This window comes from Lissotriton helveticus, chromosome 6 (genome assembly GCF_964261635.1).
Source record: "Lissotriton helveticus chromosome 6, aLisHel1.1, whole genome shotgun sequence".
NCBI lineage: Eukaryota > Metazoa > Chordata > Amphibia > Caudata > Salamandridae > Lissotriton > Lissotriton helveticus.
This window is the reverse complement of record NC_136067.1, coordinates 773,657,808-773,672,552: the sequence shown is the minus strand read 5'-3', so window position 1 is coordinate 773,672,552 and position 14,745 is coordinate 773,657,808. Positions and strand designations below refer to the sequence as shown.

The 14,745-nt window shown below is 48.6% G+C and overlaps 1 protein-coding gene across 1 annotated transcript in view; it reads left to right on the top strand.

The window, feature by feature from the left end:
* Positions 1 to 2,506: 2,506 nt before the first annotated feature.
* Positions 2,507 to 14,745, top strand: part of ANKRD6 (ankyrin repeat domain 6) — a 694,439-nt gene continuing 682,200 nt past the window's right edge. Inside the window, exon 1 of the mRNA XM_078648269.1 lies at positions 2,507 to 2,634. The gene's annotated coding sequence lies outside the window, so the exon portion shown is untranslated. The remainder of the gene's footprint in view (positions 2,635 to 14,745) is intronic.

Sequence of the window (14,745 nt, the reverse complement as noted above, 5' to 3'; positions counted from 1 at the left end):
GCCTAAGCAAGTATTGCACATTTGCTTCTCTGCTATGACTCGGAGTTCTCCCCTCACCTGCGTTTTTGTTCCTTTTGTTAGTTTGAATCTGACACTATGGCTGTAGTTTGCATGTTACTATTGTATTTAGTGACTGAGTTTCAGCCAGTTTGCCTGGTATTTCTTATATGTGTTTTTCTTGTATTTGTGCTTTAGTTGTAGCTTATAATAGAGCCATGTCCTTTCTATACTGTCCTGAAGCTCTGAACACAGTCCTGTACTGGAACTACAAATCCAATAATCCTTCTCTTTGGTGAGTTGCTGGCATAGTTCCCCATAAACTTCAAAATCGGTGTCATGTTCCATTCGTGTATTTAGTTTTATCTCCAGAATTGTTTAAAGTTTTTTCCCCCTGCAATGGCACTTTATCTTGGACTACTGAAGGTAAATCCACTCAAGCGATCTAATTAACCCACTGCGCTGCTGCTATCATGTGGGTTGTGGGCAGTGTCTGCCCAGCGGGAGCTGGCCATGCCTTCACAGGGGTTGTTGTTTCATTCCTGGGTTTTCGGTGTTGTCCTACAGCACCAAAGGTATCATTGATTGCCCCCTTTGAGCATTCTCCTCCACTTCTGGTTGATGTGCGAGAATGTAGAACCAAGGGAACCTGTCTTCTCTGCCCAAGACTAACAGCTGTGGTACCGCAGGGAAGGGTTGTGTTATAACTTTCAACTCCATAGCAGATATAACAAGGATTGCAGCAGTCTTTACCTGTCGATCACCGTGAATGTAACCACAGACATGCTATGGGGTACCATACATAAATATAAGGCATATCTTATTAAGCCTTCTCGAGCATTTTACTTTTTTTCTTTTATTTCGAAGATTATATTGCTGGTACAAGAGAGAGTGCAGGAGTGTTTCACTGCTGTACTTGCCAACCACCATCTGCCCCTCACCTTAATTCAAAGATGACAAGCTCATATTCTTATAATTAAGGGGATTTCGCTGCAGCCTGCTCAAGAGTTGATCTGCAATTTATCTGAGCACTTTTATGCATGAATATGTCAAAGTGTGAAAATGAAATAGTGCTGTGTTTTTGATGATCCAATTACTAGGACATAAGCATCTAAACCTCACTTTAGTGAATCTAGAAATGGTGAGGATGGGAGCACAGATCCTGGTTTCAGGTCTTAGGGAATCACAAACAGTAACTTAAATATTTATGATTTCACCGAATGAGGTAGGAGAGTTGTCTTTGCTTAGACTGCTGCAGGTTATTCTGGTTAATCACGTTTATGGTATCTGTAAGAAATTAGATTATTAGTTGGGTGGATGACTATCCACCTCAAGAAATAATCACAACTTTGTCAGGATTAACCTAAACTAACCTCAACTCATCCCCCTGGTGGATACAGCACAGAGCAGATAGGCTTAATTTAGGGCCATGTGTAATGTATTTATGCAGTACTAAAATAGTAATAAAGTCATATTGCAAAATAATACAAATCCCAAACTAAATTAGAAAAATAAAGTAAAATATTATATACAAAATTATAGTGAAGTGAAAAATCCAATATGGATAATTAGATATATGAAATGTTAACGTTTTAAGTAGAAATAGTGGCAAAAAGTACAAAGCTTCAATGATAATCAGTGGTCCATGTAGACTGGGACCTAGGTGCACTTTGAGGCAGACTACAATGGAGGGGGGATTAGATACACCAACGAGGTTTGTCTGGGTCAAAGTCCCAATCCACCACAAGAGTACACTTCTGAAGCCCCCAGAACCTCAAGGAGGCCATTAGAGACTCACAGAGTATCAGGCAAAAGCCAACAATAGGATCAAGTCCAAATCCTTTTGCCATTGGTAAGCTGCAGAATGGCCTTTTGTAGCTTGTATCCATATCGTTTGAACAGGAGGTCATTCTTATGACTCTTGGAGTCCACTTCTTTATCATGGGTACAAGAGGGAGCAGTTCCTGTCCTTCAGGGCTCCTCAGGTCACAGGCAGTAGGTCCAGTCCCCTTTCATTGTTCCTCCGGTCTAGCAGTGTTCTGAAGTGGCAGTAGCTAGTGGATGGGAATGACTCATAGCATGCCCTAACCAATGAGGTAAAAGTTTCCAGTGTTAACCTGCCCACTATGGCCATTTTCAAGAAGGCAAAAGTCTTCGGAAACACTAAACAGGGTTTCTGTGAGCTGAGATTGTTTGTGGAAAGTGTACTAAAGCAATCCTGGTGACACAGATTTCCTACATCTAACATTAAAATCCATTTTGAGTCAGCCACTGTATCCACAATAACCCACAAAGAGAATTCTGGTAGGACAAAGGCAGGATTCTTCAGCAGTCAGACAGTGTATACACAAACATTGTCTTGGCATGCTGCTCTCTTCCTTTCAAGTGCACCCCAAGTATTATGTGTGAAACCCAGAGACTGAAGTCTGGTAGGACAAAAGCAGGATTATTCAGCAACCAGACCGTGGATACACAGAATTGACTTGGCATCCTGTTTGCTTCCTTTCCAGTACACCCCAAGTGTTATATGTGGTGAAGGAGACCTGTGAAGCCGGAATTGACACTGTGTGGTAAAAAGGAGGATGACAGACTTGCCCCGCGTATTCTGTGGAACTTACAGGAGTTCTTTCTGCCCATGTAGGTAAGCCTATTGTTTGGTCCTGGTTGGCATTTTACACCTATTCAAGGCAAAATACTGACCGAGAGTTGTTTAAATATTTTTCTAGCTAGTCCCATTCTCAAGATCTAGTATTATGATTTAATCTGTACTCTGGTTTTCTAATTAGGACAGCTAGGCCTGCCACACTGAAAAGTAGATTTTGAGAGCTAATCATTATAAGTACATGTTAGCATTACATTTCTAAATGGCCTACTTTTAAATACCATGTACCCTGCCTTGTGGGCTTCAAAGCCTACATGGGGGTGACTTATTAATATTTAAAAGTGAGGTATTTATCTGTCAAAAGGGTTTATTTTGACAGGTCGAATTGCCCAGTGGTACTTACCCCTGCTCAGGCTGCTAAAGTGAGGGATTAATGACCCTGGCAAAAAACATACCGTGATTTGAAGTGAAACTATTGTGGTGGGACACATGATGCTTTGGAAAGATTGGTGTTCTATAAGTGTTCAGGGATGGCAAAATAAGGCTGAGTGCCTGCGATTCTCAAAGATCTGCATCCAATGGGTCCATGTTCTGGCCCATAAGGCATCTGAACAGATAGGCGCAGATGGGAAGCAGCAGGGGCTGTTTTTCAAGAGAGAGAAAATCAGACTGTGCAGGAATGTTAGTTTCCTGGTAATAATACATTGGTGTTAATGTACACTAGGCACCTGCTAGCATGGATCTGAGAAGACCATCAACGAGAGGTTTGGTTGTGCTATATCTGCTAAGCCAAGGTTTCATAGGAGTATTTGTACCTCAAGAAACAATTATTTATTTCTGAGTGGGGTACATGTGAATAGGTTCCAGAATCTGGGGAGCAGGTTACTCTGGGGAGTGGTCACAACCAAGAAGTAGCCTTTCTTGGTGCCTGTTCCGAGAAAGATATTGTAGGTGTAAGGCCAAATAAATGCAATATTGATATAGCTTCTGATAGACAACACATGCAATGGAAAAACATGAATTTTACCACTGTATTTGCTGGTATGTGAACAACTGGACTGCTTCACGCAGTTGTTTACGTGTCAGGAGGGTACTTTTGCCATCAATAAACCTGCATTTGAGAAATTGTTGAACCAGTTGTAGCGAAAGCTCTCAAGAGATGCTACCAAATCAACAGTACGAGCTACAAATTGGTGTTTTCATAAAAAGGGTAGAAATGCAAGGGGAGCCTTGCACAGAGCTGCCAAAAAAGCCATAGTAGCCCCTTCATCCCATATTAGACCAAAAGAGCGCAGAATGTTAGAGGCTGGATAAAGATAACTTTATCAACCACCAGGAGGATACCCATGAGGATAACATGGGAGTGTTTCAGGTGAGCCATCCAAAACAACAGAGTGATAGGCTTTTGGCTCATGTCACACGGTATTTAAGGGTTGATTAATACTATGAAATGCGCCACATAATTACTGCGAGCTGGTTTGAGCATTATTCTACTCCAGAGACGTCAGCTGGTATGGTGCTTGGTAGTAATTGGAAGTCAATTTTGATTGAGTTCCCATAGTTCATTTTGAAAATTCTGCTGAAGCCCTGGACCCTGATATACTGCCCACATAGTTTTTCACAGGAAAGTCCCGTAAGCCCAGTTGAGGTCCCGGCAATGTGGTAACAAACAATGTCTCAACAGGTAATATTTTGAAGGACAATTAAATACATGTAGACAAATACATGAGGGAGACAAAAACGGAGTTACACCAACATTGAATATCACGATCTGTACTAGATGTCATAGCAGAAAAGCATTAATTTCAGACAGCAATACTTTTTCATGAATTTATTTGTAATCACAAAGTGCACCCATGGTGCTTGTAAATGGCTGAACAGCGCAGTGAGGGCATGATATGGTGACATTTCCAAAGGCGTGATTAAAAATGGTACATAACAAGAGCAGTGGGACTACAATCAATTTGAAACATGTTATGAACCAAGTAAGCCGTAGGAAGAATGCTTTGTCGACGGCATTACAACCTGGGTGATTTCAGGTCATCATCAGAACGAGATTACACAAGTAATTTTGGGACTGCTGATGTGGTAGCAAGTCCGGATAGGGCTATCCAGATAGGTAGGGACAGCGAGGGCAGTGGAGGAGGTCCCAGGGAGGGATACAAGCGGAGGGGCAGGGGGGCCAAAAGGGCTTAGTCAGAGCTTGGCACCTAGAGAAGACCACGAAGTATGAGTCAAGGGGGCATGCACATCGTGGGCTTAGTCAGCCCCAATTCTCAAAGTATCCTTATCGGGTGAATGATTCTATGTCAGGACCGGAGGCTTCGGATTATGCCTTCTTCCTTCACTTTATTTTTCACAGCAGCAAGAAAAAACACAGAAAAAACTACTTTTCCCATGAACATTTGGGAAACAGAAGAAATCAAACATCAGTCCTTCGTTAGTCTTCGCACTCCAGCAGCACCCATAATGCTCCGCTGCTGCTTCCTCTTCCCCTTCCTTCGCTGCTCAGCAGCAAGTTAAGTGTGTTTTCTTATCTCTCTTGGGATTTGGGGTCTGTGAGTTTGGCGTTTGGGTATTGTCAAGAGCTGGTGGGTTTTCGACCTTTTTTACAGATTCCCTGGTAATCGCGGGACGCTTTTGCGCTCCTCACGCGATTTTTGTCCCAGTAGAGCGCGGTGTGTCTTTTCACCGCTAGGGGGGCAGGTGGCCATCTTGTCAGATGACGCACTGCAGAACCTTCTAGAAGCGTTTTGGCGCATTGGCTGCAAGTTGTGAACCTGTCCCTGTCCACCCGGTTTGACACCCTGCGGGGTCGCAATTAGGTTTCCCGTTGTCTTGACGCCCTGTGTGGGTTGTATTCTTTTATTTGACACCCGGAGGGGTCGTAATTGCGCCGGTGAGTTGGCACGTGGGAACGCTTTACCGGGTGGTGCCCTGAGAGCTTGTGGACTGCAGCGTTCCCTTGGGTTAGTCCCTTAATTGTGTGCCTTGTGCCCCCATATTTTCTGGGCTCGCTCCCGGACTACATTTTGCACCTGTGAGGGTTCTGGCAAATCGCTGTGCCGTTGCTTCCTTGGCCTATAGAGCCCAATTTACCTCGTCATGCAGGGGGAGCCAGGCCAGTACACTGAGGAGAACCCTCTAAATTACATTCCTTGGGACGACGACTTTTATCAGACAGTGGATGATTCCATTTACAGGGCTGTAGACCAGGCTATGGTTCCCCTGGAGCAGCGCTTTCGGCTCGCTTGGACGAGGCCTACTCAAAGTTGGCGTCCCTAATCCCTCCGTCGGCTCCGGCCCCGGTCCCGGGCTCTGCCCCGTCTCCTTCCCCTGCCCCTAATAAGAAACTCTGTACGGAGGGCGTGGACCCCGAGGCTTTCGCTAGGGTCAGAAGCGCGTTTATGGCGCACGAGGAGCCTCAACCAGCTCCAGTTCTTCCGGCGGTGGTTCCACCTCCTACCCCGCGTACTATGTCCCCGGAGCCCCAACAAGATGATGATTCTCCGGATACGGATGAGGAGGCTTGCTCTTCCAGGTTTTGGCTCCCGTCACAGCCCTCCACGTCTGCGGGCCCTTCGGACATGTTGGATCCGGACAATATTGTCCATCCCCGGTCCTCGGAATGGGTCCCTGGAGAGAAAGTGGCCCAGTATGTGGCTAACCGCCTTCGGAAACCGGTGGATAAAGATGCACGCAGTCTCCTTAGGGCAGAGTGTCCCCACCCTACCTTGGAGGGGAAGGTGGCGTTGACCCCGGACATCGACCAGAAGAGGGCAACTTTCCTGGCTAAGTTTGTCAAGGACCCTCGTAAGGGTATTGATAGGTCCTGGCGCACTTGCCAGGACTAACTGCTTGATGCAGTGGGTCCCTTGACCAAAATTCTTGACATGGCCGAGGAGGCCAAGGTGTCGGGGGACCTCATTTCTCCAGAGGTTCTTTCCAACTGGGCGCAGCGCGCCACTATTTTTCTTGGAAACGCCAATTGTGCCCTCTCTACTGAGAGAAGGAGGTCTCTATTGATAAAAATAGATCCGAAGTTAGGTGACCTCGCCTCCTCGGAGGCCGGCGCAGTGGCTCATAGTGGTCTGTTTGGTGACCCGTTCATCAAGGAACTGGGCAAGTTCGTGGCCACCTTTACTTCTTTGGACCGGGCGCAGTCCAATATTAAGAAGGTTTTCGCCCCACAGGTTTTTGACAAGGCCGGGCGTGGCAGGGTCCGCTCGTTCGGTCGAGGCATCAGCTCCGACAGGGATCAAGGCTCCGGACGAGGACAGTTCCAGGATAATGGAAGGTTCAATCATTTCTACCCCACGAGAGGACAGAAGTTCCGTGGTCGCGGAGGCCAGAGAGGCCAGCAACAACGTGGAAGAGGTGAGTGTGCTACCTTCTGCGAGTCTGCGGGTATGGGGGCGCCTTGCGCAGTTTCTCCCAGCTTGGGTTTCCCTTACGAGCGATGCTTGGGTGCTGCAGAAGGTTCAGGGCTTTCGGTTGGAGTTCCATGGCCGGCGTCAGCCCCAGCGCCCCCGCCCCATTACTTTCTCTCAGCGAGATGCAGACTTGGTGCGCGAAGAGGTTGCCGCCCTCCTTTACAAAGGGGCTATTTGTTGTGCATGCGAACACCCGGGCGTTTTGCTGAGGAAACCGCCCGGGTGTTCGCATGCGCAACAAATAGCCCCTTTGTAAACGAGGGCGGCAACCTCTTCGCGCACCAAGTCTGCATCTCGCTGAGAGAAAGTAATGGGGCGGGGGCGCTAGGGCTGATGCGGACGGCCATGGAACTCCAACCGAAAGCCCTGAACCGTCTGCAGCACCCAAGCATCGCTCGTAAGGGAAACCCAAGCTGGGAGAAACTGCGCAAGGGGCCCCCCCTACCCGCAGACTCGCAGAGGGTAGCACACTCACCTCTTCCACCTTGTTGCTGGCCTCTCTGGCCTCCGCGACCACGGAACTTCTGTCCTCTCATGGGGTAGAAATTATTGAACCTTCCATTATCCTGGAACTGTCCTCGTCCGGAGCCTTGCCCCCTGTCGGAGCTGACCGAACGAGCGGCCCCTGCCACGTCCGGCCTTGTCAAAAATCCGTGGGGCGAAAACCTTCTTAATATTGGACTACGCCCGGTCCAAAGAAGTAAAGGTGGCCACGAACTTGCCCAGTTCCTTGATGAACGGGTCACCAAACAGACCACCCTGAGCCACTGCGCCGGCCTCCGAGGAGGCGAGGTCACCTAACTTCGGATCTATTTTTATCAATAGAGACCTCCTTCTCTCAGTAGAGAGGGCACAATTGGCGTTTCCAAGAAAAATAATGGCGCGCTGCGCCCAGTCTGAAAGAACCCCCTTACGAGGGTCCTTGACAAACTTAGCCAGGAAAGTTGCCATCTTCTGGTCGATGTCCGGGGTCAACGCCACCTTCCCCTCCAAGGTAGGGCGGGGACACTCTGCCCTAAGGCGACTGCGTGCATCTTTATCCACCGGTTTCCGAAGGCGGTTAGCCACATACTGGGCCACTTTCTCTCCAGGGACCCATTCCGAGGACCGCGGATGGACAATATCGTCCGGATCCAACATGTCCAAAGGGCCCGCAGACGTGGAGGGCTGTGACGGGAACCAAGACCTGGAAGAGCAAGCCTCCTCATCCGTATCCGGAGAATCATCATCTTGTAGGGGCTCCGGGGACATAGTACGCGGGGTAGGAGGTGGAACCACCGCCGGAAGAACTGGAGCTGGTTGAGGCTCCTCGTGCGCCAAAAACGCGCTTCTGACCCTAGCGAAAGCCTCTGGGTCCACACCCTCCGCACAGGGTTTCTTATTAGGGGGAGGGGAAGGAGACGGGGCAGAGCCCGGGACCGGGGTCGGAGCCGACGGAGGGATTAGGGACGCCAACTTCGAGTAGGCCTCGTCCAAGCGAGCCGAAAGGCGCTGCTCCAGGGGAACCATAGCCTGGTCTACAGCCCTGTAAATGGATTCGTCCACTGCCTGATAAAAGTCGTCGTCCCAAGGAACATAATTTAGAGGGTCCTCCTCAGTGTACTGGCCTGGCTCCCCCTGCATGACGAGGTAAATTGAGCTCTGCAGGCCAATGAAGCAACGGCACAGCGATTTGCCAGAACCCTCACGGGTGCAAAATGTAGTCCGGGAGCGAGCCCAGAAAATATGGGGGAACAAGGCACACAATTAAGGGACTAGCCCAAGGGAACGCTGCAGCCCACAAGCTCTCAGGGCGCCACCCGGCAAAGCGTTCCCACGCGCCAACTCACCGGCGCAATTACGACCCCTCCGGGTGTCAAATAAAAGAATACAACCCACACAGGGCGTCAAGACAACGGGAAACCTAATTGCGACCCCGCAGGGTGTCAAACCGGGTGGACAGGGACAGGTTCACAACTTGCAGCCAACGCGCCAAAACGCTTCTAGAAGGTTCTGCAGTGCGTCGTCTGCCAAGATGGCCACCTGCCCCCCTAGCAGTGAAAGGACACTCCGCGCTCTACTGGGACAAAAATCGCGTGAGGAGCGCAAAAGCGTCCCGCGATTACCAGGGAATCTGTAAAAAAGGTCGAAAACCCACCAGCTCTTGACAATACCCAAACGCCAAACTCACCGACCCCAAATCCCAAGAGAGATAAGAAAACACACTTAACTTGCTGCTGAGCAGCGAAGAAAGAGGAAGAGGAAGCAGCAGCGGAGCATTATGGGTGCTGCCGGAGTGCGAAGACTAACGAAGGACTGATGTTTGATTTCTTCTGTTTCCCAAATGTTCATGGAAAAATAAGTTTTTTCTGTGTCTTTTCTTGCTGCTGTGAAAAATAAAGTGAAGGAAGAAGGCATAATCCTCGCCTCCGAGTCCTTAATAGAATTGGAACTTACCAGCACTAAGGCTAGGCAAATTCTCATTCAAGGAGATATCCTCTTGTGGAGGGAAGAATGCTTCCAGACAGGGCGATCCACTGCTGATGCTGTGTGACTCACGTTTTTCAAACATGACCTTGCAAAATGGGTAACTCGCATCACTTATCTTTTTAAACATATATTAGAACATTAGAATGGTGGGCGATCCATTAAAGACAATCAAGTGGCTCAGGGTTAATAATGGCTGGTACAAGCCTTCTGCTCCAACATTCCAATGTCTGTCTTTGTGTTTCTTACTTTTTTAATTTGGAACATTCTACCTTCAGTGGGTGTTCTATTTGGCTTATAGCCCTTCTGCCAAGAGATATACGAGTCATTAAAGATCTCCCTTGTATAAGCCTTTAACAAACGATATAGCACTCAGCAGCAGGCTATAATGCCATAAAATGTAGCAGGTCATCAGTCTTTGAATCTTGGAAAAGGACTGTGATTGTGCCCAGCCTTAAAAAGAGTCTTAAGATGCAGTCCAACCACGTTAGGCCTATCTTTCCTGTTACATGGTGTGGGACTATAGATGTATGAGACATTTAACTCCAAATTTACGGACTGCCAGGCTGCTTTTCTCCAAGGCCTAGGAACCATGGAGTCAGCTTTTTGCTTTGTTATTGATAATGAAATATGTTTTAATGAAGGGGGATGTTGACTTTTTCTTTATTAGGATCACTTTGATATAGTTATTGTGGACCCAATTCCCAAAGATTTTGCTATAGCTCACTTTTGTACTACTTACTTCTAGTTCACTATGTGAATTCCTGAAGTAAAACTGGAGTAAGCCTCGCTCCTAGCTTACTCCTGAAATTCAGAAATAAGTCGCAAAAGTAAGTCACACTTATAGCAAAATTGGTGTGAATTTCATCTTTTCTGTTTGAGTGAGGTCTGAATCAGATATAAACCTCGCAGCACTCCCCAAAGCCACTCACTGTTTCCCTTATTTCCCACATTGTTTATTATATTTTCAATATATATTTGTTAAGAAGATGCACAGTACTGGGTGTGACATCTCTATCTTTATGACATCTAAGCACCGAAATTCTGGAAACGCAGGTGTCATTCACACCTAAGACAGAGTCAGCTATTCGTAGAAGAGATTTGGGGTTTTGGTGCCAGAGTCCAGTTTAACTAGAAGTCAGCTCCGTCAGGGAAGGTGTCCTTTTATCAGTTACATCTACATATTTGAAGAATGTTTTCTGTGCCCCAGCCTTAGGCTGACCCGACCTGCGAAGTGTTTCCCTCAGTGTGCAATCACCTTCTTCCCCAGTGGCTAATTCCTTTCTCAGCACTCAGTGGAATGTAAACATAAGTGATGGCTTTGTCAAAAGTAAGGAAGTTATAGCGGTGTCAACCTGTCTCAGGTGTTAAGTTTTACGTGAAACATTAAAATGTTATATATTAGGGGTAAAACGCGGGTTACCGTTAAGCGAATGTTAATAAAAAACGACCTAATGCAAAATAAAAATAAAACAGCCAACGCAAGTAGGACGATTTGCTTGATTCTGTAACAAAAGTGTGGATACATGTCTGCTTCAGTGGCGAGGGTGCCTTTTCAGGGATTTAACGCTGGCTCATGGTAGAAGGAAAGGCTAGGCTGACGTCTAGTGCTGCAGGTTATTTTAGTGCGTGTGCTTTACGTACATGCAGAACCCACCTGTAGACGGCCACAGCTAGGCCTTGCAAGTGGCTATGGGGCACTACAAAGAACTGCACATACACAGCCAGTATGGGGTAAGCCGGAAAGACCCCGAGCGGTCTTCCGCATTCTTTATTTATACCCCGGCGCGAGCCCGCCCCGGGGTATGCGTGGATGCGTGAAATATTGCTACAAAGTATGAGAGAGTCCGGGTGGCTCTCTACATCCCTCCTTCAATTTAGTCAGTTCCTTCAGCCCAGCCTTTGTCTCAAGGCGATATCAATGCAAAGTCTCTGAATCTTTGGCTGGGCCCTGGGTTGGGTCGCAGGTTGTATCTTTGACTGCGGGTGCAGGGGGATGCCGCTACCCCTGCCGGGGTCGCGTTCATACTTTCATCTCGGGCCTCCACGCTGGGTTCGTTCGGGGTGTTCCTGTCATCTCGGCCGGCCACCTGCGGGGATGTGAGCCGATCTTGCATGGCCATCGACGATCCAGCTTGTGACGTTTCCAGCTCCGGACCCGCGCAGTCTTCCACATCGTGGTCTTCACCCGTTCTTTGAACTTCTCCGGGTCCTCTCACTTTCTTAAAGCACGAGACGTTGTGGGTAACCACCTGACCACCCCGTCGGGCGGTGACCATGGGGCCCCGAACTACTTCCACCTTCCAAACTTCAGGTTCATACGGGGTTCTGAATTTCCACCCCGGGTGACGGTCTCGGACCACGACGGAGTCACCCACATGTAGACTCGGTTCTTGTGCATGTCGCGCCTCACTTGCTTTTCGATTTGTCTCTCACCTCTGCGCCTGAATCGCTTCCTCATTTCTGCCTTCTGGTACCCAGGTGCGGTCAGCCGGAATACTGTCCCGAGGCGCTCTTCGGAAAGGATGTGTGCTGGGGCGCACTTCGTGGTGCTATGTGGTGTCTGTCTGTAGGCTCCAAGGAATTGATCCAGGGCGATTTCAGGATCTTCTCCACTGTCTATCGCAATCCTTAGAGCACGATTAATGGTTCTCATCAGTCTTTCTACTTCCCCGTTCGCCTGGGGCCATAGGGGGGTTATTTTCCGGTGTGTGATTTGGAGGTTCTGGAGATAGTTTTGGAATTCTCGCCCCTGGAAGGGTGGCCCATTGTCTGACTTGATTTCTTCCGGAAATCCCATGGTAGCAAAAATTCGATTCAGGGCCTTCTTGACATGGGGAAATGCCGTGGACGGTATCACTTCCACGATCGGGAACTTGGAGAAAGAGTCTACTAGGACAAGTGTGTGTCGGCCATCTGGAAAACTTCCAAAGTCAATGCTAAGGTGAGTTCATGGAGTCTGGGGAGCTTCCTCCGTTCTCACCGGCGCTGGTGCGGTGTTGCTGCCAGTAATGGTGCAGGCATGACATGAGCGTACCATCTCGTCCACTCTACTGTCCATGGCGGTGAACCAGACCTTACTCCTCAGGCGTGCCTTTGTTTTTGCCATCCCCTGATGCCCCACATGTGCAAGCTCAAGGACCTTGGTTTGGAGAGCCTCGGGTATTACGATTAGATGTCCCCGGAGGATGATTCCTTCGTCCCCTACGCTCAGTTCATTCCTGATCTGCCACAATTGCTGGCGTGTGTGACTAACTTCTGCTCTCAGGCTTTGTGCCCCATCCAGGAAGTGTGCTGTATTTGTGAACAATTCCCAACAGGTATCAATAGGAAGACAAATTCAACAGGTGTATGCAATATGCATTACAAACGAACGAAAATAAGGAGTCACTACAGTTTTTTTTAAAACAGGCGGGTATTATTCACCACTTAAAGAGCAAGGCGGGTCTGTTGTAAAGTTATACAGTTTAACAGCACTGTACACATCAAATGGGGTGACAACCCGGTGGCACTTGGTGAAGGTGATATATACATAAATATATACAGTGAATAGTGATGGTAGTGCAAGTGCTGGGGTGAGACAGCGTGGTCGGCGCGTAGTGACAAATAAGTGAAAAATACAAAGTAATGTCTCCAGGGATCAAGTAGTAATCACTTTACACAAGAATAATTCAATTTCAGGAGTACAAAACAAGTAGGGCGCCATAAAATTAAGGAAGTGGGCCCATCGATTTCCTTCTAGAGCGTGCCGGACCCTGGACAGCGTTTCATCCTGTGCGGTTGCCTCTCCAATCTCGGTCAGTGTCATTGTTTCCGGGCATGCGGCATGCGAAATCATGTGGATGAAGGCCTCTGCTACAGTTCCCTCTTCCAACGGACGGATCGTGCTAGTGACATCTGGGTGTCGTGAGAGGTAGTCCCCGGGGTTGTGGGACCCTGGTCGATAGATGATCTTGAAATTGTATCGTTGTAATTGGACTGCCCAGCGCTCTATCCGGGGGGGTGCGAGCCTGGCAGACCCTGCAAAGAGAGGCAGTAGAGGTTTGTGGTCCGTTACTACGCTGAATTCTTGGCCGCACAGATATAAGTGGAAATGTCGGCAGGCCCACTTTATTGCGAGGGCTTCGCGCTCGATCTGCGCATATCTGGTTTCAGTGTCTGACAAGGCTTTGCTGGCATAAGCCACTGGTTTCCACAAGTCTGATCCGTGCTCTTGCAGGAGCACCGCTCCCAGTCCAACCGGACTGGCGTCGACTATCAGCTCTGTTTTCCGGCGGGGTTGGAAGTAGGCCATTACGGCTGTGTCTAAGAGATTTGCCTTTATGTCCTGAAACGCCTTGTTAGCCGCCACTGTCCACTCCCATTTGTGATCTTGTCTCGTGAGCGCTCTTAAGGGTTCTGCTAGAGCGGCTAAGTTCGGGAGGAAGCGGCCACAGTAAGTGGCCATTCCCAGGAAGCTCCACACTTCAGTAGGGTTCCTCTGGGTGCTAGCGGCCTTGATTGCTTCGGCTTTCTTGGGATCGACCCTCAGGCCTTCTCTTGGGAAGGTGTATCCAAAGAAGTCTATGGACTCTTGGTAAAAGGAGCACTTCGACTGATGTAACGTCAGGCCACTGTCTACGAGTCGGTTGAGGGTCGCCCTCAGGTGTGCATGGTGTTCCTCTAGAGTCGCAGAATAGACCAGGATGTCATCGCTCAAGTTGATCACCCCACTCAAACCTGACAGCACCTCGCGTATGGCATTTTGAAATACTTCCGCGGCCGAGGACACTCCAAAGCTCAACCGCTTATACCTCCGTAATCCGACATGGGTGAAGAAGGTGGTGATGTATCGGCTCGCGGGATCTAGTTCGAGTTGATGGTATCCCGAGTTGAGGTCTAACTTCGAGAACCACTTCTCCCCATTCAGGTCAGCCACTATATCGTCCATAGTTGGGGTGATGTGTCGCTCCCTTTTGACGGCTACATTGGGCCGCCTCATGTCCACGCATAATCTGATGGCACCGGGTTGTTTCGGCTTAGGTGCCACTACCAACGCGGACACCCATTGTGTCAGGCCCAACACCTTTTCTATCACTCCCAGGTCTTCCAGCTTCTGGAGTTCTGCTTCGACTTGGGGTCTCAAATTGAAATGGACTCGCATATGCCTCAGAGCCACAGGCCGCACTGATGCGTCGATGTGAAGCTTGACCGTTTTACCTTTTAGTTTCCCCAGGCCGCGAAACAGTTCCGGGAATTCCTTCAGCA